Source organism: Siniperca chuatsi, linkage group LG20 (genome assembly GCF_020085105.1).
Source record: "Siniperca chuatsi isolate FFG_IHB_CAS linkage group LG20, ASM2008510v1, whole genome shotgun sequence".
Taxonomy (NCBI): domain Eukaryota; kingdom Metazoa; phylum Chordata; class Actinopteri; order Centrarchiformes; family Sinipercidae; genus Siniperca; species Siniperca chuatsi.
The window spans coordinates 23,958,433-23,984,283 of record NC_058061.1 but is presented as its reverse complement, the minus strand read 5'-3'; the positions used below and the strand labels follow the sequence as shown (position 1 = coordinate 23,984,283).

Below are 25,851 nucleotides of genomic sequence, written 5' to 3'. Positions count from 1 at the left end.
TGTGTCCATATTTGTATTTCTCGGACAGTCCAGGATGGACAAAATCACTCATTTAAAATATGAAATATGAACTATTTCCTTCATTTACCTGTCCATCCCCCGATTCACACTAGCTCGTGTATGCGATGAAGCAAATATGGAGCACTTCCTTCTCCACCAGCTCCCGTTATTGTTGTTATCAATCATGCTCTAAAGATCGCAGTGGCCCGGGTCACTGGAACCCACACACACACACACACACACGCACACCGATGCGTTAGTTGGAGGGGGGTGACGACAGGAAAAAATGGTGGGGAAAAAGTTTAACACAGCATATTTTCCTCTTTTATGACTCCCTCTGACCTTTAGGGATATTAACATCTGACATGATGAATTGTGCGCTGGTGACAGAAGAAAAAGAGGAGAGAGGGATGGATGAAAAGGGGGGGTCTCATTTGTCATTAGAAAGCTGTGATTTGAGGAGATAGAGACATTTCTCTGTGTCGTAATCCTGCACACACACACACACACACACACGCACACACACACGGTGTGCATACAGTATATACAGAGAAAGGGGGGTGTGATATTATTGTGAATGAAAATGAAAAACACTCCAGCCTCATCCTCCCCACATCAGCACTCCTAAGCCTGGAGTCCTATTAGCCCTGCAGTGATAGGCAGCTACCCCCTTCACCCTTCAACACACACTCACAAAGGCTACACACTGCAATATGCACACTCAATAAAAGTCTGACCTTCTACCCTCTCTGGGCACTGACGGAGTGTTACACCACTGTGTATGTGTGAGCATGTTTCTGTCTGTGGGTGTTTCTCTGTGTGTCAGCAGGCATATCTGGGTGTCACTGAAATAATGTGTGTGATAGATTGCATGTGTATGTCCACCAAAAACAAAAGCTTTTATGAAAACATGAATCAAATAGGAGGAAATGATGAATTTAGTGGGTACTATTTTCAGTGGAGGATTAATCCGCATGTGGTGTTCTAGTGAGTACTTCTGGCAGCAGGACGGTGTATGTGAGAGTCAAAACACACACAATACTTGTTAGTAGATACATTCATTGTTGGTTTGGGTCTGCACATGGGATTTGTTGACAACAAGAAAAATACAGAATATTACTATACTTATCCTTTAAAGTGTTGTATGTCATTAAGACATAGGCATCTGTGACATAAATGTTTGTTACAGGTGTCTTCATTCAGACATGACAGGACCGTTATAGAAAGAACCAAAATGCTGACATGACTGGAGACCAGCGGTAATTTGGAAAGTAATGAGATGCACGAAGAAAAGTATTCTCAGATGTCTCACTGGCTGCATCACTGATGGAAACTTATTTTGAGTTCATTAATGACCATCACAAACATGAAGGATGCTCACCCCCGCTTCTCACAGTGAATCAACGATCTAATTTTATCAGCAATTTCATAACTTATTCGAGAATTCTGCTGCCTGTTTTGTAACATCCAGTAGTGCACAAGAATGACAAGACATTAAGTCGGGGCTCTCATTGAATTCCTATTTGTTCACATGCTATATGTAAAGTGTTTTGCTGGATATTCATAATTTCATCCATCCAGTTCGCAGAGAATGCATTTCGTGAAGAAGGCCATGAGATATGATGGACCGTATCGGAAAAAACAAGCAAGTGCACTTTGAGGTTAGAATATATTATCACAAACTTAAAATTGGCTCATTCACTCTGTTCAATCAATTTTTTTTCGTTATGCATAAGAGATAATAACTGAAAGATACATTTATTACAGTGCTCTCAAGAGTGCAGAACAAGGCACGTATTTAATCTCTCTCTGTGTATTTAACCTTTTGCTGCTCTGGTCTTTAAGTTAATGTGATGACATTCAGTTCAGACTTAAGCCGTGTTGGAAGTGTTACAGAAATGTCACAGGGCTGTCCTAATATTTATACTATACTTATATGATTTTAGCCCACAATCATCATATTATCATAAGCAGTGGGACTTTCTAGACATTGCCGTGAATTGGGCCTATTCAGAAGAAAACAACATAGTCATTAGGATTTTTTCTTGTAAATTTACCAATTTCATCTGAGAAGTTTTTTTTCTGGGGTTATTAATCTGGCTCCGTATTCTTTGGACATAAAATAGTCTATCTAAATATGTGAAAACAATTAGGATAATTAAATTATACACATGGGCTACATCTCAGAAACGGACCCGTTAATCAAGGGTAACATGGAGTTAACCACGAAGATAACCTGCTCGGAGCAGTTTAGAGATGCAGTATAAATTGCTATGACAGCATACCTCGGGTAAAACTTTCACCTTTTGTAGTACGGGTTAATCGGGAATTTACATCCAATGTCACTATGTTACTCCTGAAGTTACCAGGATAAGCCAGTTACCTCGCTTCGTAGTACAGGCCTCTGGTGTTGTTTACCCCTCAGTGTGATAACAGTCTCTATAAATCACAAAGGCCAGAGACAATGGAGGAGAAATTTAAAGCAGCGCTTAGAGACTAATCTCCACAATTTGAGATACACAGATAAACCCAGCTGGACTGGGGAATAGCTGCTTTACACAGTTAAAAAAATAAATAAATTCACTACATTAAAAGGCCAGCATTGCTGCCACATGCTGTTACTGTTCATGTCTAGTGTCACTTTAATTTAAGAAAATTTAAAACCTTTAAATGTTTTCTTCCTCTGCATTCTGGGCTACTTACAATGCTAAATCTCTACACTAAAATCCACAGTTGGTTTTAATGTAGAACAGTGCTTTTGTAAAGCAAGAATATGCAGACAGGGCACAATGGGAGTAACTGGCAAAATTAAGTCAATTAAAGATAAAGCATTGATTGTATGTACACCAAATGTTTTCAGGTTTGTGTTTATCCAGTTCTGAATATGCGACTGGGGTTTGGGGCCTTAATGACCAGGCCACCGATATGTCTTGGGTGCTCATAAATATGCTCTGATTTTAGCAATAACAGAAGAAATAAAGTGGCGGACCAGTGAGGTTCAATGGAAGGTTTGCATTGTCAGGTTATGGAATATGTTAAATTACATAAATGATAATAGCCAAGCCAAAATAATATTTTAATGGGGATAAATGGCAAAATATGCCCTGCATAATGGGCATGAATAATATGTGTTGTAAATATGGGTTTGAAAAACAATGCTTTATGAGAAAAAGAATATAACTATGTAACTTTTCGATTTAATTCAATTAAATTTTATTTATATAGCGCCAATTCATCTCATTGCACTTTTCCTATAGAGCAGGTCTAGACCGTACTCTTTATAATATTATTTACAGAGACCCAACAAATCCCACCATGAGCAAGCATTTGGTGACAGTGGCAAGAAAAAACTTCCTTTATGAGGCAGAGACCTTGGACAGAACCAGACTCAATGGTGGGCGCTGCCGTGTTAGGTTTTAAGACAGAAAGAGAGAGAGAGAGAGAGAGAGCGAGAGAGAGAGGTTTGGAGAGAGAGAGAGAGAGAGAGGGGAGAGAGAGAGGGAGAGGAATATAGATAGAGAGAGGAGAGAGAGAGGTTATAAGAGAGAGAGGAGGGGGAGGGGGGGGGGGCACAATGCAAATACCACCTAGAATTTTTTTAAATAGTAGTAATGTAATTGTAGTGGTAATATTAATAAATTGATAATAATAATAGGAATGACAGGTATAGGAAAAATAATGACGGTATTGGTAAGAGAGCCAATAACAACAACTGTAGTACCAGTTGTCAAGCAGTAACACAGGGCCAGCAAGTGGCCCACAACCACAGATCCAGTCTCTGCAGCTCCGGAGGCAGAAATACCTGCTGAAAGTGACAGAAGGAAAGAGGAGAGAAACAAGAAAGCACAGAACTACAGGAGAGCGAAGATGTCGAGTTAGTAACATGCAGTAATGGGATAAAAATGCATACAGATGGAGAGCGAGAGGAGGAGAGAGGAAAGAGGTGCATCATGGGAAGTCTCTCGGCAGTCTAGGCCTATAGCAGCATAACTAAGGGATGGTTCAGGGCTCACCCAAGCCAGCCCTAACTATAAGCTTTATCAAAGAGGAAAGTCTTAAGCCTACTCTTAAATGTGGAGATGGTGTCTGCCTCTTGAACCCAAATTGGGACCTGATTCCACAGGAGAGCAGCTTGATAACTGAAGGCTCTGGCTCCAATTCTACTTTTGGAGACTCTAGGAACCACAAGTAACCCTGCATTCTGGGAGCGCAGTATTCTAGTCGGGTAATATGGTATTATGAGATCTTTAAGATATGATGGTGCCTGACCATTAAGAGCTTTGTAGGTGAGGAGAAGGATTTTAAATTCTATTCTGGATTTTATAGGGAGCCAGTGCAAAGAAGCTAATATTGGAGAAATATGATCTTTTTTGCTATTTCTTGTCATTACACGTGCCGCAGCATTTTTGATCAACTGGAGAGTCTTAAAGGACTTATTCGAGCAGCCTGATAATAAGGAATTGCAATAGTCCAACCTAGAAGTAACAAATGCATGCACTAGTTTTTCAGCATCATTTTGAGACAGGATGTGCATGATTTTTGCGATGTTGTGTAGGTAAAAGAATGCAGTCCTTGAAGTTGGTTTCATGTGGGAATTAAAGGATAAATCCTGATCAAAGATAACTCAGAGGTTCCTTACGGTGGTGCTGGAGGCCAGGGCAAAGCCATCTAGAGCAACTATGTCTTTAGATAATGTGTCTCGGAGGTGTTTGGGGCCAAGTACAATAACTTCAGTTTTCTGAGTTTAACATCAGAAAATTGCAGGTCATCCAGGTCTTTATGTCCTTAAGGCATGCTTGAAGTTTAGCTAACTGGTTAGTTTCATCTGGCTTGATCGATAGATATAATTGGGTATCATCCGTATAACAATGAAAGTTTATGGAGTGTTTCCTAATAATATTGCCTAAAGGAAGCATATATAAGGTGAATAGAATCTGTCCAAGCACAGAACCTTGTGGAACTCCGTGACTAACTTTGGCGTGCACAGAGGACTCACCATTAAGTTAAGTATAAACTGAGATGATGACCTATCTGATAGATAGGATTTAAACCAGCTTAGTGCGGTTCCTGAAATGCCAATTACATGTTCCAGTCTCTGTAATAGGATGTGATGGTCAATGGTGAAGAACGCAGCACTAAGATCTAACAAGACAAGTACAGAGACAAGTCCATTGTCTGATGCAATTAAAAGGTAATTTTGTCTCTGTGCTATGATGCACTCTAAATACTGACTGAAAATCCTTAAATAAACTATTGTTATTTAGAAAGTCACACAACTGATTAGCGACTGCTTTCTCAAGGATCTTAGAGAGAAAGGGAAGGTTAGATATAGGTCTATAGTTGGCTAAAATCCCTGGATCAAGAGTGGGCTTTTTAAGAAGAGGTTTAATTCCAGCTACTTTAAAGGATTGGGGTACATACAGTAGCTGTTAATAAAGACAGATTGATCATATCCAGTAAAGAAGTGCTAACTAAAGGTAAAACTTCTATAAGCAGCCTATTTGGAATGGGGTCTAAGAGACATGTTGATGGCTTAGATGAATTAATCGTTTAAGTTAGTTGAAGAAGGTCGATAGGAGCAAAGCAGTCAAAATATATATCAGGTTTTACAGTTGTTTCTAAGGTTCCTGTGTTTGAAGATAAATTGGTTGAGGGCAGGATGTGATACATTTTTTCTCTAATAGTTAAAATTTTAATATTAAATAAACTCATTAAGTCGTTGACTGGGCAAATGAGATCTTGCGCACTTACCGTGGAATTAAAAACTTATTTTACTGGAAGTTATATTCTTAAAAATTGAGAAAAGAAAAGCTATATTTGTGCTTAAATATAAACTGTTATGCTGCCTCTTCAGATTCAAACGGGTGGGTACGCTGCTTTGGAAGAAGAAAGTAGAATTTCCAGTGTGTGTTCTGAGGAGAAATAGAAAATTAAGCTTTTGCTTTATTCAAAAGCTAAAGGCAAGCTTAGGATTTTTCCAAAATGGAAATTTCATTCTGGCAAAGGACATGATGGAATGTGCCTTTTTCATTTTTCATACCATTCGTTGTCTTCTTTTTTTAAACATTCTAAATGATTCCACTTATATTGTAAACTTTGCACAAGCTGCCTTATCATTACTTTACCTAATAATGGTCATGCCAATAAAACAAATTTGAATTTAAGAATGAGATAGAGAGTACAGTATGTCTAAACTCATCGGAGACTTCCACATTCTTCTTCTTTTCTACATGAATAGTACATGGCCTCTTAAGCGTGTGACCCTGAAATTGTCTTCTTTTTGGGCAGGTAAACATGTTGTACCCGACGTCTGCAAGCTCAAGCATTTGCATTATTCAAAACACATTATGCAAGATATTCAGCAGGTGGGAGGCCTCCCACACCCCCACCCTTACCCAGAGGAATTCCTGAATAGACAAGAATCTTAGGACATCAGTGTGTGTGTGTGTGTGTGTGTTCGTGTGTGTGTGTGTGTGTGTGTGTGTGTGATGGAATATCCATGGGTGGAATGCAAAAGGGCACTCCAGGGCACTTTGAGCCACTCTGTACCCATTAGTCAGGGCAGGCAGACAGGAACATGGCAGCAGTGGAGCACAAGAACAAGGGGGCGACGGAGGGGGAGGAGAAAGATGGGAAGAGAGATGGAGGGACGCCAAAAATAGGTCCCTGGGTGCTAAGGTGTCGATTAAATATTTGGGAATTTTTAAAGGGTAACAGAAAGCATGCACACAATGATGAAGTCCCTCAATGTAACAGAAACTCTCCATCAAAGATGACACATGGTTCTCACTAGTTTTTATCATTACATTTCAGAGTTTTTATATTGAAGTCTAAACTCACTGGTTTTCAATCACTTATATTTTCATGTCCTCCATCCTCCAAGCATACATCTGTGACAACCACAGATCTTCATTTTGTAAGATTTAGTCCCAGTTGTAGAACTGTCAATGAACCAATCCGACTTTATTCCTCCCAGTGGCAGTATGGGAAAAGTGGAGGAAAGCACTTGAGAAGCGCGAGATAGCTGTCTAATTATCACTGGGATTGTTTAATTTTTCAACAATCACAAACTTAGGCAATCAGAATAAAAACACATGGACAAATACTAGAGGTGATAGAAAAAATATCAGTCATTGTTATCTCTATACTATTTCAAAACCATTTAGGGAATTACAGTAATGTGAAATGAGATTGATGAGGCCAACGTTAGCCAGCTCTCTTCATAATGTTTGTGTTGGACATTTCTTACTGCTGATATATTATTTTACTATTCTCATAGTTAGATCGTCTTTCCATCAAATTAATAGAAAAGTATTGATAGTGGTATTGATAAAGATTCAGATCGTTTATTGTTAATATCAATAAAAATAAACTTTTTTTCGTAAGAATTTGAATGCTTTACATAGGTTCTGCTGTCTATAACAAGTAATTAAATAAAGGACCATTGTGCCATGTTGAAACGGTGTGATCACCATACAGGTACACATTTTATACAATCAAACTGATAGATGGTAGTGTTAAGCTCAAAATATATGATATATCAAAACTATATCTGCAATAATGTGTTAACTTAAAGGCAGTGTGCAGTTTTTTTTTTTTTTGAATTTCATTCATCTTACACAGCGCAAGCTGACCACAAGGCCCCTGGGTGCTTATAGTGTGAGCTAACCACTAGGGCCCCCCAGACCCCTCAGCACTTACAATGTGAGGGGCCCCAGACCCTTGATGTTTAAAACTTAAGCTGACCACTAGGGCCCCTGGGCCCCTCAGCACCTACAGTGTGAGGGTCCCTGAGCCCTCGGTGCCTAAAGCATGCGTTGACCACTAGGGCCACCAGGCCCCTCGGTGCATACATTAAGTGTAACACCTGGGCCCCTTGGTACACACACAGTGCTTCTGTACAACCTAGCCACTGGCTGGCACGCTAAAATATGCTGTGACATGATACAATATTCACCAAGAAGTCAGTTTATTCTGCATAAAAGGACAGTTTGAAGGGCGTCATATTATGGCAAGCCTTTGGTTATTTGACTTACTGTAACTTGCTATCCCTTTATTTTAGCTAGCTGCCCATTTTCCCTAGCCAACCACCCATATGATTCAGCTTGTTAACAGAACTTACAACCAAATTGGCTGCAATAAAAAGCCAGCTTGTTAACTAGCTATCGGCCTGAAACTCAACTGTCTAACTACTTCGGTGTGGCATTTGTTTGCGGGTCGTTGAAAGGGGGTATAACATAAAGAGGTAGCTAGCTACAGTGTGTAACAAGTGTTTGTTAGTACTGTGTAATAGATTGGTAATAGTTGTTTCAGGATGAATGCTGTAGGCTAGTTGATCAGAAGGACTAGGAACGGCTGCTGGAGGGCAGGGGTCAGTAAATAATAACAATGGGCAGAATAGTTGAATTAAGGAAAAGTGTATTGTATAAACAGTGAATATAACAGAACCCAATATATACATAACCACTGCAGCAGAAATAAAACAATCAACTTCAATCAATTTTAAGTTACATCATATGTCCAAAATATTGTTCATTGAAGCAAGAAGGAAACAACAAAAAACAGTGTCTGTTCTCCCAACCAAGTATGGAACACCAAAGCTGCGCACCGCGTTTAAGTCCATATGTTTGTTATTGAATGCTTTGAAATGTCCATTAGCGCGATAGTCCGGGGGGTTGAATATTGTAGCGGTTGTGTAGCTCGAGGAGGTGGGAGAGGAAAAGGACAGGCTGTATAGCCTCCTACCAGACCAAAGAGTGTTGAATGGATAACAGGAACGTTGTGTGCTCCAGAGCCTAGCTCGCCATCGAATATACCCTGAATGGGCACCTGGCCAGTTCAGTAAGAACGTTTTGCCCAGCACACACGACAACGCCCAATCACCGGATGATTCTGGTTTCTACAGCTGCTGTCCTCTGGCTTCTCTCCCACACAACTGAGCTGAGAGAAGTCAGGACAGCTTTTATACTGAGGCAGCGGACTGTGATTGGCTAATTAAAACAAAGGGGTGTGTCTTATGGCAAGGGAACGAAAGGTGGAAAACATGGACTGGCAACTACATGGAATGGCACTACATCAAATACAGAGGGTTGGAAGGGAGGAAATGGAAAACCTGCACTGGAAACTAGATTGGATTATTTTTGGAGGATGGATTTTTACCCTGGGCTACAAGTGGGTTGAAAAAATGTTAAAAGAGCATGCCATAGTCATGATGCTTAAATCCAAGCTACTAGCTGGCTAACTATTAGTGCTTTTAGTTCAAAACTACTATTAGTTCAAAACATGGGATGCTGAGACCGTGGGAATAAAAACCTCATTGAGCACTTATTAGCTAGCCCAAATGAACAAGTGTGCTAAATGCACATTGTTGTTACACACTAGCACACTATTTAGGGGTTATCGTTTTTATCAATATTGTTGTTTATACTGTTAAAATTGTCTAATCTTTACATAATCTGATCATAATCGTGGACAACGTTTTTATATTCACTTGATAGAGCATACCAAAAATACAGAAGGCAATATTAAACAAAGGCAATAAGAATTAAAAAGAATTAAAGTAATGAAATGGCTTCTTTTTGAAGAACGCCCAACTATGGATTTTTCTCTATGGAGAAAATGAATTGGGACTCTACAAATACTTCCCCTGCAATGACGTATTTTTGTAGGCCATCCCAGAAGTTAGCATCACCATAGGTTCCCTCAACAAAAGTCTAAAAAATTACGATAAACAATGGTTGTTTCTAAAGATAATCTTCACAAATGAGAGCCACCATAAATGCAGTAGAGCGGACTTCCGGTTTGATGAGGCAGTGAGCAGACGTGTCAGCGGGGGCTCTGGTTAAATTTTACATATATTTTCCAAATCTAACAAGCACTTTTTTGACCGATTCACATTTCACATTCAACAGCCGACAACAACTCGAGCTTCAAGCATCTCGGCTAAACTAGCTAGCATGGCTGCCGCCGCCTTAGCTGGCCACCGACAGCGGGAGCAATTCTGACCCAGTCACCAAGAACAACCTTAAGGCTTTTCTCAGTAAACAGCATGATAGCTTCAAAGCCGACATGGCTATTCTGATACAGCAATCAACAGAATCCCTGAAGCAGTCAGTTGACTCACTGGGACAACAAGTGACATCATTTAACAACACTAAAACTGAAGTATTGGTGGGTGGAAACTTTGAATAACTCACAGCGATGGAAGCTGCTCAAACCACGGTACTCCTGGAACAGGTGGATGACCTCAAAAACAGCTCCAGGCATTCTAATCTGAGGTTAATTAACATACCCGAGGGAAGCGAGAAGGGCCAGGATCCGACAAAGTTTGTGTCCGATTTGTTAAGGGTGGTGACAGGTGTTTTCAACAACCTCCGGAGATAGAGCGAGCCCACCGCTCCCTGGGTCCCAGACTGGGAGATGCTGGCGCAGTGAAACTGAGGGCTTTCATTGTCAGATTCCTCCATTTCCAGGAGAAAGAGAAAGTTTTAAGATGGGCCAGGCAACACAAACTAGATTACCACAGCTACAAGTTGAGAGTATATGTGGACATCAGTGCCACTCTGGCTAAAAAATTAGCTGCATTCAATACTGTTAAAAACTCTCCTTACCTGAAAAGAATAAAATTCCACCTGCTGAAGCCCGCCCATCTCCAGGTTCCATTACAAAATGACAACTACTACTTTGACTCTCCGCAAAAAGTCAAGGACTTCTTCGACCAAAGCATCGCTCCCGCCGGCTAGTGGATGCTGACCTTGTGAAAGGGCCTCATCTGGACTAAATTTGCGTTAAAGCCAACGGGCATTCACAAACGGCCAATTCTGGAAAAGGCGAACCTGAAAGACCATAATCCTTAACATCTCTCCAAGTTTGTATGCAACTAAATAACCTGGTGTGGAACCAATGTGCGATATGGAGATATTAGACAGTCAGCAGCTGCATTACAATCTCTTTTTCTCTGAAGTTATTATTGCAACATTTTTATTTGTCTGTATAGTATGGTCTAGGCATGGTTATCATAGGCTATTTCCTTTGAAATCCAGGTGTTGCTGTGGGTGAGCTGTTACCTTATTTAATTTATCTTTATTAAGTTGCACTGTTTATTTTACATTACATACATATTTGCAGATACAGGAGCCCTGTCTGCTCAGGAAGGTTAGAAAGGTTACAGGTTTATGTCATACGGAAGTGACACAGTTTATGGGGTCCTGCTGCTAGTTTTAGTTCTTAGTTCAAAACAAGCTTTAGGTGTCTTTATTTGTTCTCTGTTCTGAGAGTTTTCATTTTGGGGAATTTGGGTGTTGGGTCCTGCAGGTTTGTTTTTGTCTTTCCCCTCTCCTTCCTTCAACAAGGTACTATGTTACCTTTCCATATACCCTAATGTTTGATTATGGCTAATGTAACAAAAAATGGAAGAGCAAGTCTGAGATTTCTCTCTTGGAATGTTAAAGGGATCAATGGTCCAGTTAAGAGAGATAGAATATTTTCTACCTATGGTGATTTTAAGGATCACCAGGTTAAAGGTGTCATGGGTTGGCCAAACCTTTCACTCCAATTTTAGTAGCAAAGCAAGGGGTACAGCTGTTTCAATACATAAAAAAATCCAGTTTAGCCAATCTAATATCAAGGCCAATGTAGCTGTTGTTCTTGTCAATCTCTATGCACAAAACTGGGATGATGAAGAATACATTAATCTCTTTCATAATAGTAATGTCTTTTTTACCTCCAAAACGGGATCCACTTCCAAAATAGCCAAAGCAATTTCATCATTTATGAACCAAATAGGAAGTATGGACCCATGGTGTTTTCTTTATCCTAATAAAAAACAGTTTTCTTTTTACTCTCAGGTCCATAAGACATTTTCAAGAATTGATTCACTTTTATTGATTTTTTATTTTCTCTCTGCTGTCAATAGCATGTAATACTCAGCTATAATGATATCTGATCACGCTCCATTGTAACTTGACCTCTCGTTCATACTCAAAAAACATGTACCCCTTGAAGATTGAACACTCTTAGGTAATGATACTGTATACTTGTGTGTACCTTTAATGTATACTTTGGGATACATTAAAGGTGGTAGTCAGAGGAGAGATTATATCTTACTCTACAAGACAAAACAAATTGAAGAAACAAAAACAGGAACAGCTTGTGGAAAGTATAATAGAATTGGACAGCAAGTTGTCAGTATCTCCATCCCCAGAATTAGATAGAGAAAGGCAAAATCTTCAGATGAATTACAGTTCACTCTCAACAGAAGAAACATGAAAAGTTACTTTTACGATTGCACGGATTTCATGAGCATGGTAAGAAGGCAGGACATCTCCAGTCACACCAAATTAAGAGCTAATCGGCATCCTAGCAAATTAAACAAATAAGGACCCCCTCAAGTGAACTGACAGTAATCCCATCTATCATTAATGAAACCTTTAAAACATTCCACTCTGAGCTATATACTTCACAATTCCCTGCTGATGATTCAGACATGATAAGGTTTCTTGACAATCTGGAATTTCCATCCATAATTCCTACTTGTGTGAGTGAGATGGATCACCCTCTAAAACCTAGTGAAATTGCAGACTCTATTAAACTAATGCTAAGTGGCAAGGACCCTGGTCCAAATGGCTATCAAATAGTGTTTTATAAAACAAATTATTGATAAATTAACCCGCCTCCTTTTAAAAATGTTCAGTGACTCTCTGGACCGGGGGGCCCTTGCCTCAAACTCTCACTGAGGCTTCAATGACCCTACTATTAAAACCAACCGCCCCATCTCTCTTTTAAATACGGACTATAAAATTCTAGCTAAAACATTAGCCCTACAGCTTGAATCGGCCAAACATCACCAGACCAAACTGGGTTCATGAAAAACTGACATTCCTTCCCTAATTTTTGTCGCCTTCACAATATTCTTTTCTCTCCAGCATCTACTGAGACCTTTAATTCAATTCAATTTTAGATATATATTTTTTAAATAGTAGAATAGTAATTGTAGTGTTAATATTAATAAATTAGTAATAATAGGAATGACAGCTATAGGAAAAATAATGTCAGTATTAGTAACCGAGCCAATAACAACTGTAGTAGCAGTTGTCGAGCGGGGGTAGCAGGTGGCCCACAACCACAGATCCAGTCTCTGCAGCTCCGGAGGTAGAAATACCTGCTGAAAGCGACAGAAGGAGAGAGGAGAGAACAAAAACAATTTCCCACCCTTAATTGATAAGCTCAAATTGTACCTGGAAAGGTGGAATAGTTTGTATATAACCTTTGCTGGGGTAAATTGCATTAAAATTAATGTGCTTCCACACTTTTTGTATCTTTTCCAATGTCTGCCAATGTCTTTTTACCCAAATCCTTTTTTCGTACAACAAACTAATTTCCTCTCTTCTATGGAAAGGCAAGATCCCCAGGATCAGGAGTGAGTATTTACAAAGGCATAGATCTGTAGGTGGATTGGCCCTTCCTAACTTAAGAAGCTATTATTGGACAGTCAGTATACACAAAATGACTCTCTGGATCCAGGAACTGACATTCCAACCACCAAATCCTGTCCTTCTATTTCATTTTTGGCTTTGCTTTCATCTAAACTGCCCACTGCCAACCCAATTTTCATGTAACCCAATTGTTGTTTCCACTTTAAGAATCTGGTCTCAATTTAAACTTCCTTTTGGACTCCAGGGTTTGTCCAACCACAGTCCCATTCGCAATAACCATCTCTTTCTCCTTCCTAGTATGAATATGGCCTTTTCTCTATGGCAGGGGTTGGGCCTTGTCAGGCTAAGGGACATTTACATTGACAATGTCTTCTGTAGTTTCAGTGAACTGTGTGGAAAATTTAACATCCCAAAATCTCATCTATTTCGATACTCCCAGGTCCATTAAACTAAATAACACCTCCTTGCCCAATATTCCTCCTAACTCTGTAATTGAATCAATTTTGGACATTCCCATAAATCAGAAAGGCCCCATCTCAAAAATGTATACCTTAATCTCCCATCTCACAGAGACCTCTCTTGATAAAATCAAAAAAGATTGGGAAGATGAACTTGGCAAAGTTATCGATGACAATGACTGGGATGGTGTATTACTTCAAGTGAATGACAGTACGTTTTGTCCCAAGCTCAATCTGATACAATTTAAGGTTGTCCATCGCATCTAACCAAGTCCAAACTTGTAATAGATGTCACATTTCACCAGCAAACATGACACACATTTTGGGCTTGTCCTCGACTACAAGGTTACTGGACAGCTATTTCTTGCTGAGGCTTTAAACATGGTGTTGACACCTTGTGCAGAAATGGCCATCTTTGGAGTATTGGGAGAGGGAGGCACATTGCAAAGACCACGTAGAGTTTATTCAATTTTTTTATATAGTAGAATAGTAATTGTAGTGTTAATATTAATAAATTAGTAATAATAGGAATGACAGCTATAGGAAGAATAATGTCAGTATTAGTAACAGAGCCAATAACAACTGTAGTAGCAGTTGTCGAGCAGGAACACGGGGGCAGCACAACCACAGATCCAATCTCTGCAGCTCCGGAGGCAGAAATACCTGCTGAAAGTGACAGAAGGAGAGAAGAGAGTAACGAGAAAGCACAGAACTACGGGAGAGAGAAGATGTTGAGTTAGTAACATGCAGTAATGGGATAAAAATGCATACAGATGGAGAGGGAGAGAAGGAGAGAGGAAAGAGGCGCATCATGTGAAGTCTCGGCAGTCTAGGCCTATAGCAGCATAATTAAGGGATGGTTCAGGTTCACTTTCTAGTCTTCTGACCACTCAAAGCGCTTCACACACTACATATTGCATTCACACACATTCATACACTGATGGCAGAACTGCTCATCAGTACAAAGAAACTAATTAATCATTCACACCTCCCACAACCCTTGGGAGCAATTTGGGGTTCAGTGTCTTGCCCAAAGACACATGGACTGAGCCGCCCAAATTAAATATGTAGGCGTTCAACAAAGCCTAAGGATGCTGTTGGTGTGTCATTTCAACTGTAAAACCTACAGCTTTTTAATGAGGGTGTCTTGTTCGAGTGGTACTTTCACAGGGTTTTCTCTGTCTCAATGACAGAGCACTTTCAGGCTTCAATCACCATAGCAAATATTTTCCCTGTACAGTATAGTATAGCCCTTATTGTTGGCTAGCTAACATTAGCAACGATGCTATCGCTAGCATAGCCGCTAAAGCTAACTTTAACCAAGTTAACTGACAAAAGAACCACTAGCAATGCAGTTCATCTGTCTGAAATTAATACAAAGCATTTCTTCTTTTAGCCTTTTCAGACAACTAATTTCAACTTCCAGCTTTGACAATATTACAGTTTAGCTTCCAGCTTTTCTAGCAATGTATTTCAGCTCTTTAGCTAATGCAGTTCAGCTTCCAGGCTGTTCAGCAGTGCAATGCATTTAAATTTTCAGCATTTTCAGGTAACTCATTTCAACCTCCAGCGTTGACAGTATTACAATTTAGCTTCCAACTTTTTTTAGGAATGTATTTCAGCTCTTAGCCTCTTTAGTTAATGCAGTTCAGCTTCCAGGTTGTTAAGCAGTGCAATGCATTTGAGCTTTAAGATTTTTCAGGCATTTCATTTAAGACGTCTGAATTTTCAGCAGTATTTTGCAAAATATTTTCAGCTTTCTGTATTCCCACACATTTTTTGCCGTATGCTTTTTGGTTCGCTACTCATCCCTGCAGCGTTACATCACATACACAAAAAATATATCAAAATGTTCAGATTGATGTGGATTAGTGTGCTATGACTTTTCTTAGAGATTCGCCTAACCGTTGGTGTGAAAATCACAAAAAAGGCAATAAATTTCCACATACACAACGATGGGAAATCATCGTGAATAGAGCTCAAACCCACCCCTATTTGGCTCTGGGCAGGTCTGGACAGTGCACTTGCAGACGTAGAAAAGTGATTCAAGACTCGATTAAATGGGCATTTTGACAGCAAGCACAGTTTACATTTTGGGCAATTTTCTGTCCATTTCTGAATTTATAATGAGTGTGTATTGGGCGGAATGTTTAGAGCTAGAGTGGGTGACATCGTCACTAGAATGCAGAAGAGGAAAAAAATATTCTTAAAAATGTATCTTTAACTTGCTCCCCATTCCCACAATGTTCATTCCACATACGCAATTTTTAGATCAAAACGTAGGTAATTTTGTGCTGGTTCTACACATGTAACTATGGAATCAAATGGACTTAAACATTTGGCATGGTGAGCTCCCAAGTGACAAAAAGTCAAGCAACTGCCCACATTAGCCCCAATACTAACTGAGAGTCGAATTTTCTGGAGGAAAGCAGATAGTGCCAGTTTTTAAAATCGCTGTAATGCTCACATTTTGTAACTTTATCCACACAAATTACATATGTAGATGTTCAGAAAAGCCTAAGGATGCTGTTGGTGTCATTTCAACTGTACAACCTACAGTTTTTTAATGAGGGTGTCTTGTTCAAGTGGTACTTTGACAGGGCTTTGCCTGTCTGTCTCAATGACAGAGGATTTTAAGGCCTCAATCACCATAGCAACCAGTGACTCAGCAGTCGTGGGGCAGAAATTGACAAAGCTAACTGTGACTGGCTTAATTGAATGCCTCAGTCTCAGTCTAATATGCATGGCTGGCTGCTTTTTTCCTTCAAACTTTATTGATGAGTCAATTTCAAACACACATATTGACACAGTGTAAATTCCTATACCTATTTTCAAAACAAAATCCCAAGAAGCAGAAAAACAGAAACTAAGGGTATGGAGGTTGGGCGGTGGATGCATCCAACTTTGTGCTTGAGACTGGAGTTCATGTCCTATCACAGACCTACAAATAATGTTAGGTTTTTTCTTTTTTTTTTAAATGTAACCGCAATCTTTCCATAACTTTAACTATACTGTAGTTGCTGTGTGCAAATATTGTAGAAAGAAGACATTTTTTAAACATTAGCAATGAATGTTAAATAAACTGTGTGATTGAACGTAACCTGAGCTTTTGAAGAATCCTCCAATATCGCTATTCTTTTCTGGTGATAGGGTCGAAAAAGGACAGTGTTGAAATTATTACTCAGACTGTAAATTTCACATTTTGAGTGACTTTCTGATTCAGCACTGACATACTTTCTACATCCTTTCTACAGCTGTAACGGGGAAGGACACATCAGTTTGTAAATAGAAAGTCAGGGCTTGTTTGGACAAGAAGCGCTCCAGCCCGATACATAAAATAACTAAAACATACTTTCCTACACTTAGAATGTGACAGTAATAATTTATAGCACACAGAAGAAAATCTAAATCGCCAGTACAATACCAGCCAAGTTAAAGCACTTCCATGCAATGATCACTAATAAGAGATATTTCAGCCACTTTTGGTTTCTAAACTTGACTTGACTTGACACACTGCAAAATGCAGTTTGGTTTTGGTACACATGATTGTTTAAGAATCATTATCTTTGGTTCATGTGTGATCTTTCACTCTCTTATGCCTGCTCTTAAACCCAATCCAGCCCATCATTCATAGCCTTCTGTAAAGAAAGAGACAAAATTTGTTAATTAAAAAATTGATAAAGTCTGAGGTTCCCATTTGGTAGTTTGACCTAAATCTCCTGTTTGCATCCACCTCACTCTTAGCGCCCAGATTGGCAATTGATTAGCATATCCAGCTGCACCCCATGGGGCAAGCTCATTGAGCAAGCACATGGATTGGTGGGAACCACAAGGTGAAACACAGATGCGGGCCAGTACATCCAATTATAGAAGTGTAATTAGGGAGAGAAGACATAATTTCCCTCTGCTACATTCAGCTGCAAAGGGCCTGCCCACATGTTAGCTGGCAAGGTATCCTTTTTGATGCGACGGTGTAGTCCCTCATTCGTCCAGGATTGTTCTATCGTAGAAAAGGTTTCAGTCGTAGTCACTGAGATACACTGAGATACTCAGGTAGATTCCTTCCTGAGGGCAGGGCTTATGTAACACAGAGTATCTTAAATTTCTAGTTCCCGTCCCATTTTTTCACAATTGAGAATGACTTCCGGAGCCGAAACGTCTTGATTCTGAAAACAGTGTCCAGATGACTACGACTGAAACCTTTTCTACGATATCCTTTTTGATGTCATCAAATCATTAAGTTTGTAGTGGCAGAAAAAAATCTCAATTTTATAGTCTTACATTGTTGGACGTAATCCGTGATTGTTAACACATCCTGGCAATTAGCCACCATGAGCAAGCATTTGGTGACAGTGGCAAGGAAAAACTTCCTTTAAGAGGCAGAAACCTTGGACAGAACCAGACTCAATGGTGGGCAGCCATCCGCTGCTGCCGTGTAGGTTTTGAGAGAGCAAGAGCAAGAGAGAGAGAGAGAGAGAGAGAGAGAGAAAGGTTTTGAGGGGGCACAATGCAAAGACAAAGACATCTTTCACATATTACACATAATCATTTGATCCATAGTTAATATAAGAAAATGATTAGTGCAGCTTTAAGTTTGGTGATTACATGTATTTCCCAGCATAGTTCCACCTTTAACACAGGGCCTTTAACACAACCATTTGAGAAAATAGAGCAAAACTTAAGGTGAACAGAGCTCTGTCCGAAGAAAGGTGAATCCACTAGTGATCATGAAATATTTCTTCAGCATCCATTCCCTCCAGTCACTAAGAAGAAGATACAAAACCATACAGAATTCCTGGGTAATGAAGTCCTCAATTTACTTTACTTCTTGGTTCAATTTGGGGTCACAAATATGTGAATATTATCTGCTTTACTTTTTTCACATTTCTGCTGTTATATTTTAACCAAGTGATGGAACAGTCCTCAAGAGCAGATCCAGGTGCTTTGATCTTCAGTGTACTGGTTCGAGCATTGTGTAAGGCTGGATTACAAGACACAGGGGGAAAAGCTCTCTTTTTATGGTGCTTTAAGAGTTTAGTTTGGTTAAGCATCAGTGCTATTGATGCGTTTTGATTTGTACATCGATTGTTCATTTGTAAGTCGAAGTGGAATGTTGTCCCAGTCAGTCTCCCTGCCCTCCCAAGCTCTTTGTCTCTCTCTGTCTGTCTCCCCAGTCTCTTTCACTCTCCATCAGTCTCTCTCTATCTCTCTCATGTCTCTTCCTCTGTTTCCACGGCTCTCTCTGCCTCAGACAGAAAGTGTGCCGTGACAGAGAGCCCCTATGAATAATGTAGTGTTGTTATCACTCTGCTCTGGTTCCTTTTACAATGAAACGGTCTTAAATCATCAGGGCTTCTCTCTCCATTAAGGGAAAGGGTTACTGAAGAGGCCTACAGGCCAGCAGCTTCAACAACTCTACAACTTTCTATTCAGATATCCTCTTGGACCAGTAGCACATAGTGTGACAAAATACAAATTTCATTTCAGTAATATTTCAGTTACAAATTATAAAAATGAATTATCACCACTATTAAAGGATGATTTTTTTGTATATTACAACTTGTAAATTATAATTATATTTTTATTATATTCTTATTATATTTTTTATAGTATGGTCCATCATTCCTATCAGTAATAACAGTGTACTCACCAATGTAAATGTCGAGATATGGGAACATGTGACATCACAAAAAAAAAAAGTCTGACAGGTCAGGAAACACGAGCAGTCAGACGATCAGACAGGTTTGAAGCAAACCTCCAGGTTAGTCAAACTTATTTGGAAGAGAAAAGGCGAAAGGTAAAATTATTACCCAAACTGCCTGTAAACATCCGTCACAGCTTACGGACCCACTTTCTGCTTTAACTTTGTCATATACTGCACTGATATATTTGTGTGCACGCAGTTTTCCTGTGCAATGAGGGATTATTATTATTCCCTATTTATTGATATTTATTCATACTTCTATTACTGCTGTGCAATATCCCCCATCTCATTATAATCTTAATAAGCTTAACTTGACAGTTCATGCTACTATTACTTTATACTGTATTATTATCATCAACCGGTGAACCCACTTTGTACTTCACACTTATTTTAATTTTATACTTATACCCACTTGGTACTCAATTTATCTAACCTGTATTATAGTGTATTATATTTTTTGCTTAGTACTGCTATTCCTGTGTGCACTGACGTGATAGTGAGCTGCTGTAACAAAACAGTTTCCCCTCGGGGATCAATAAAGTATTTCTGATTCTGATTCTGATTAGTGAGTTAGTTCTGGGTGCGCTTTCTTTCAGTTCCTTATTAATGACAACCAAGCCATCACCATGGCAACAGGGCAAACTCCATCTGTTTATTAAGACAGTGAGATGTGGATGAAAGCCCTAGAAAAAGCTAGTAAGTGAACCTTGAGTTAAGATTATATTGCCAAAGGACAAAGTTGTAATTGAATTCTTGTAATAAGAAAAGTTTACTTAAAATCTCCACACATTTTTCTAGTAAAGAAACGTTGAATATTTTTAATACGTTGACCAATACAAGCATTACTGAACAAAATTTGATAGAACAAATAATAGAAGTGCTTATTTGAACTTTGCAGAATATTGTGTTCATATTCGGCAACATCCCGACTATCTTTGTGAGACATCACTGCAGCACAGCTTTTCTCACACACATGAAAACACATATTAGCTGGTCTTTGTCCTTATCCACCTTTGACTGAATGGTTGGAACTCAGAGGGCTTGATTTCTCCCCTTGCTCTCTTATTCAACTGTATCAGCACTGCTTCAATTGTCTACCATCGATACAGGCCCCTGTCCAAGGCACTCTCATTTGATTGAGCTGGCCACAGCCTATCTCTATAGCCAGGTTAGAATCATTTAGCCTAATGGTTTTAAGTGGCCATGGCTGATAGTCAATACTGTATGTATGCACGTGTGTGTGTGTGTGGCAGGTTAGCTGATGTGCACAGTAATCCTATGGTCTAATACCCCTGAGGCTTTTTCACTTATTAAAGCGCAGACACAGACAGAGAAAGAGGGAGAAAAAATATGATCCAAATGCAAACAAATACGGTAGCATTTCAATTTACCTGAGCACACTCACATAAATTCAAACAGAATGAGGCCAGTCATTACAGAAATGAGAGTTGTGGTCCACAAGGGCTAATGATATCCAGTTGAGTCCCAAAGAGAAGCTGTAGATTGCTAATAGTTATCCACCTCCTGTTATCTCAGAGACATACAGATCATAGAAAAGGTTTCAGTCGTAGTCATCTGGACTACGACTACGAGACATACAGATGTTGCTCGTTCCCATTGAGGCACTTCGTGCCACGTTAACGCAGTGACGTTGGGGCGGTAAAAGGGGGGGTTAAGTGTGGGCTGCACTTGATAACTGTAGACACTAGGTGGCAGCGGAATGCTTGAATCCTGTTTACAGGATTTTAGGATAATATACCATCCGACCACAATGTGGGTTGCAATGGCAGAGTGGCGCTGTCCATATTTCCGTGTTGACTCCACAGGAAGTGAAGCAACTGCAGAAGCAATGTTTCAAAGTTTATGACTTACAGTAACTTTGCTGTCTTGTCTTGTTATGTTTGTAGTGAATGAAACTCGCAAGATTTTCCTTTGTATGAGCTGATATTCATGTGCTGGCCTTCAGTAAGTTTGTTCCTTACTGTGCGTTCAGACCGCCACTAGCGAGAGCATCTAAGTGACCGGAAGTCATTAATTTTTTATGTGAGTGAGAAGCGAGAAGTGGCGCGGTGCGTCTTGGATGGTGTGGGTGTCGAAAGTTGAAGTCAGGGCAACTTTATGTTAGTGAACCAACCAGTCAAAATTTAGAAATCCTCCTCTTGATAGAATTCCAGAGAACACAATTGTGTAAACTTTGGTTTCCGACTAAACATTAGTTCCCAAGCAAAATGGGAAAGAGGCTGATAATTGCTTGGGCGGGTTTCCCAGTAATCTACTACGTGTCCCTGTTTGCTTACAGGGACATAAGTAAAAAAAAAAGTGCATTATATATTTTCTGAAAATAGGAGGGAATTGCATGCTAACTTCAGCGCCATAGCATGCAAAGCAGTACCTTCACATTAAAAAGATTTCATGAGGTTAATTTATACCCTATTACTGCACAAAGATACCGATCGACATGCTTGTTTGCTCTGCGGGCCCTTAAAATAAAGTTTGCACGTTTGCTGTGTGTATTTATGTTTATATACTCCACAACTGTCTACAGTGAAACAACATCTTCATTCTTGAAGCAAATGAAGCTGGATGTCTGTTTGGAAGAAGACTTAAAAAGTGTTTATGCAAAAGTATTAGTGTGAGTATTTCACTTACTGTATTGATGATTAATTTGTATGTTTGAGACCAATGTCTATTAATTGGTTTGAAAATATGATATTTAATCTGATATTTTCTCATTTGTTATTTCATTAACTATAACTATTAATGTCTGACTCTTACAATAATGATTATTATTAATGTCACGTAACAAATGAGTCCCAGAGCAAAGTGACGAGGTGTTCGCAGCACCTGATGATGATGATGAAGCGGATGCCATCGCTGTTAGTGTTGAGGTGAGTCTGGGGGTTAATTGTGGTCTTTCTGGCAAGTTTATGGAGAAATCTTGCTGCGTTGTCTGCGCGTCCAGAGCCGCCTGCAGTTCTCTGATCTATTTTTACCAGTTTGTCCTTCGTCTCTGGCTCTCCTCTCCCTGTTTCTAGCCCTCCTCTCTCAAGGCTGCCATCTCGGCCTTCAATGCTGACAACTCAGTCTCGAACTGCAGCTTCTCAGCTGCACGCAGTACCTCTGCTTGATCTATCTATCTTCAATGTATATAAGTATATAGGGTGAATTAGAGTAATGAGACGCTGTTTATTTCAGTGATACCACACTGTGTTAATCTTTGCCTGAATATAGCCTTCCCAACATTATGATGTCATATTCCGGTTACAGAACATCTCCAATGACCCGTGTGAAGAACAGGGAGCTAGCTGCATGTGAAGCAAGTACAGGAATGCAAAGCGGCTGGTGAAAAGTTTGACGATGTGCTCTTCACAGATGAATCCACAGTGGCATTGGAGCAGTTTGCACTTGAGGGATAATGTTTCATGTAAATTAACCTCCATACATCCCTCCTCTAGTCAGACTGCAGCCAGCTCTGACAGGACTACAACCAGCCAGACTTTTTGTTTGCCATGTCTGTATTTACTTTGTGTATTCATCAACATTATCAACATATGCCAATCATATTGGCTGTGTTATGTATGATTTGATCAAATGTATTGAATTATAAGCCCAATAAATGTCTTGAATGTATCTATTCTCTGCCTTGATTAGTTGTGTGAATAACATTCATTGATCTTCAGTGAGGTTAAGAGAGGTGGGAGAGGTCTTTAAGATTTTAGCTTACTACTTTAACCAGACAGCAGCAGCAGCAGGAGGGCCATTAACAACCCGTGGCCACACATGGCACATGGAGGGAGTGCGAAATTTTCATTCAACTATTCAACCTAACCCCTAACCCACTCATGGAAAAGGGGAAAGATGGCATTAAATTGTAAATATTTCCACCACTAATTTCAAAGATTAATGTTTGGATTAATTACAGATGTCAAATGCATGTCACACTTGTTATCAAAAGTTTTATGTTATTACATTCACTTTGCTTGTTGTTAACTGGGAATGTTAACTGCAGGACAGGAATTATGTCACTTGACTTCATCTTCCTCGTCGCTCTTTTATCAGACAATGCATGGCTTCACGAACCAGACAGAATAGCGACCCCACATGTGTCTACATTTAACGGCATCTTCATTCTTGAAAAGTGCCGGTGTCTTCTGAAAATATTGTAAAATTCACCAGTCTGCCGAATAATGCATCCACACTGTAACAGTGCTAATTTTGGTAATTATTTTAGATTTAGTCTCAGTCATTACATTTTAGTCAAGTTTGAGTAAAAGTGTTTTCTCTAATTAAACTAATTCATTACCATTAAAATCACACTAGTGCTGAAACAATTAGTCGATTAATATGCCTTCCTGGCCTTAGAGCTAAGCAATCACACACAAATATCTTCCAAATAAATTGCTGCGTAATCTTAGAAACAACAGTTTGACTAGATAGTAATTGCAATGCATGTTCAGGGCTTGCCATTAAGCTTTTTCTGGTAAGGACTGGAGTAAGTAAAGTAAGTGAAAATGGGTCGAGCGCAATTACAAGTTACTTGTCCAAATATATAAATAAATAAACTCGCAGGCTATAAATGTTACAGCAGCAACACGTGATGCGCACTGACGCACTGGGGAACAGGTCTGGAAAGCCAACATGGTTGTTCCGCACATGTTTCACTCGAACGACAGGACAATATGAGGGAAAGCACACTGTCCAACCAAAAAGACTGCTTGTCTTGGACAACTTATAACGTTAATTGTCGAGCCCTGCATGTTTCACTCACAAGCTTTGAAGCTAGCGCACTGATGTTAGCTAACACATTACCCCAGCCAACATTAGCCTGGAGGCCAGGTTCATTCATTAATTTATTACCGCAAACTGAAAACAAATTTTGTGTGAAAAACTGGCTTCCAGCCAGGCTAAGCCAATGTGGCTTGCTAGCAAATTTGCCACAAGTTGACACAGCCAACTGTCCAGTAACATTGACTTCAAGTGTCTCTTCAGGTTGGTTGTATTCTTCCCACCTAATTTGTAGCCACAGGGCATCTCTCCATCTCCCGTTACAGTGGGTTTTCCTTTCTGCCAAATTATAAATGTGTGTGTCCATAGATTTATTCTTTTATTCCGATGTTGTTGTCATGCTGTGTGTGATGCTGGGACAGCATCTGCACACGTCACATCAATCTGCACCACATGTCAATCAATGACAGGGATACAGTGTTTATATTTTGACAGACAGACGTACAATCATGCATTTGTGACTGTCCGATAGCCCACCACTAACATTTCAGTCCCATCTCGCCTCGTCAACGAAAACAAAACATACATTTTGTCATAGTTTTTTTATCAGAGATCTCTTTTTACTTGTCAACGTTCCATCTTTGTCATGGAAAAAAGGTTGTTGCCGAACATTTACGTCATAGTTTTCGATAACGAAATTAGGACTGCACTGTAACTGTATCTATGAATCAATTGGTTTTAGCACATATTTTGGGCCATTTTGGCTCGACAGTGCGAATTTCATACATTAACGGTAATAATGACCTAAGCTGAAATAATGTAAGTACCCAGTGAGCATTTTACATAGAAAAGACGTTGGTCACCGGTGAAAAGATGTTCAAAATAGGTTCACAAGTTCACCGACTATTTGAAGACATTGATTGAACGTTCACAGTTAGACCATAGATCATCGGGATTTGCAATATTGAAATTTTTCATCCTCTACAATGTGCAAATAATATCCTATTGTCACTTTGGAGCCTAACTAAGAAACCATATCCACATTTCTCAGTTGAAAGCCAGTATAAGTATTAAAACTTGCCTAACACAGGACTCAAACCCCAGTCTCCTTAGGGAAGGGCCTGAGTTTAATCCACTCATCTACCACATACTCCTCTGAATGTTGACATTTTACCTTCATACTAATTAATATCATCTCTCTGTCAACCTACAACTGAACAAATTATCAAAATGATTAAACAAATTTGTGTTTTGTGACACAATGTTGTAACCACATTTTAGCTGGTTGAAAAGAGGGCGAAAAGAGGTCTAAGACGTTCAGACCGAATTTCACCTAGAAATCAACGTTGAAATCTCGGTTGGTGCTCACTGGGATAAAGACACTTTAAATCAATCACTTTAAAAAATTTTCAGCACATACTTTATTTGATTGACTTTGACAGAGTGAATTGGACACCCCACATTTTTCTGTATTTAAAAACCTAATTTTAGTATAACTGAATATCCTATGCTTAAAAACACCCTGAGAAAT

The 25,851-nt window shown here is 39.5% G+C and overlaps 1 protein-coding gene across 12 annotated transcripts in view; it reads left to right on the top strand.

Annotated features, from left to right (window-relative positions):
- The window catches only part of rbfox3a (RNA binding fox-1 homolog 3a), an 869,263-nt gene that overhangs the window by 739,843 nt on the left and 103,569 nt on the right, over nt 1-25,851 (top strand). The window lies entirely within an intron of this gene.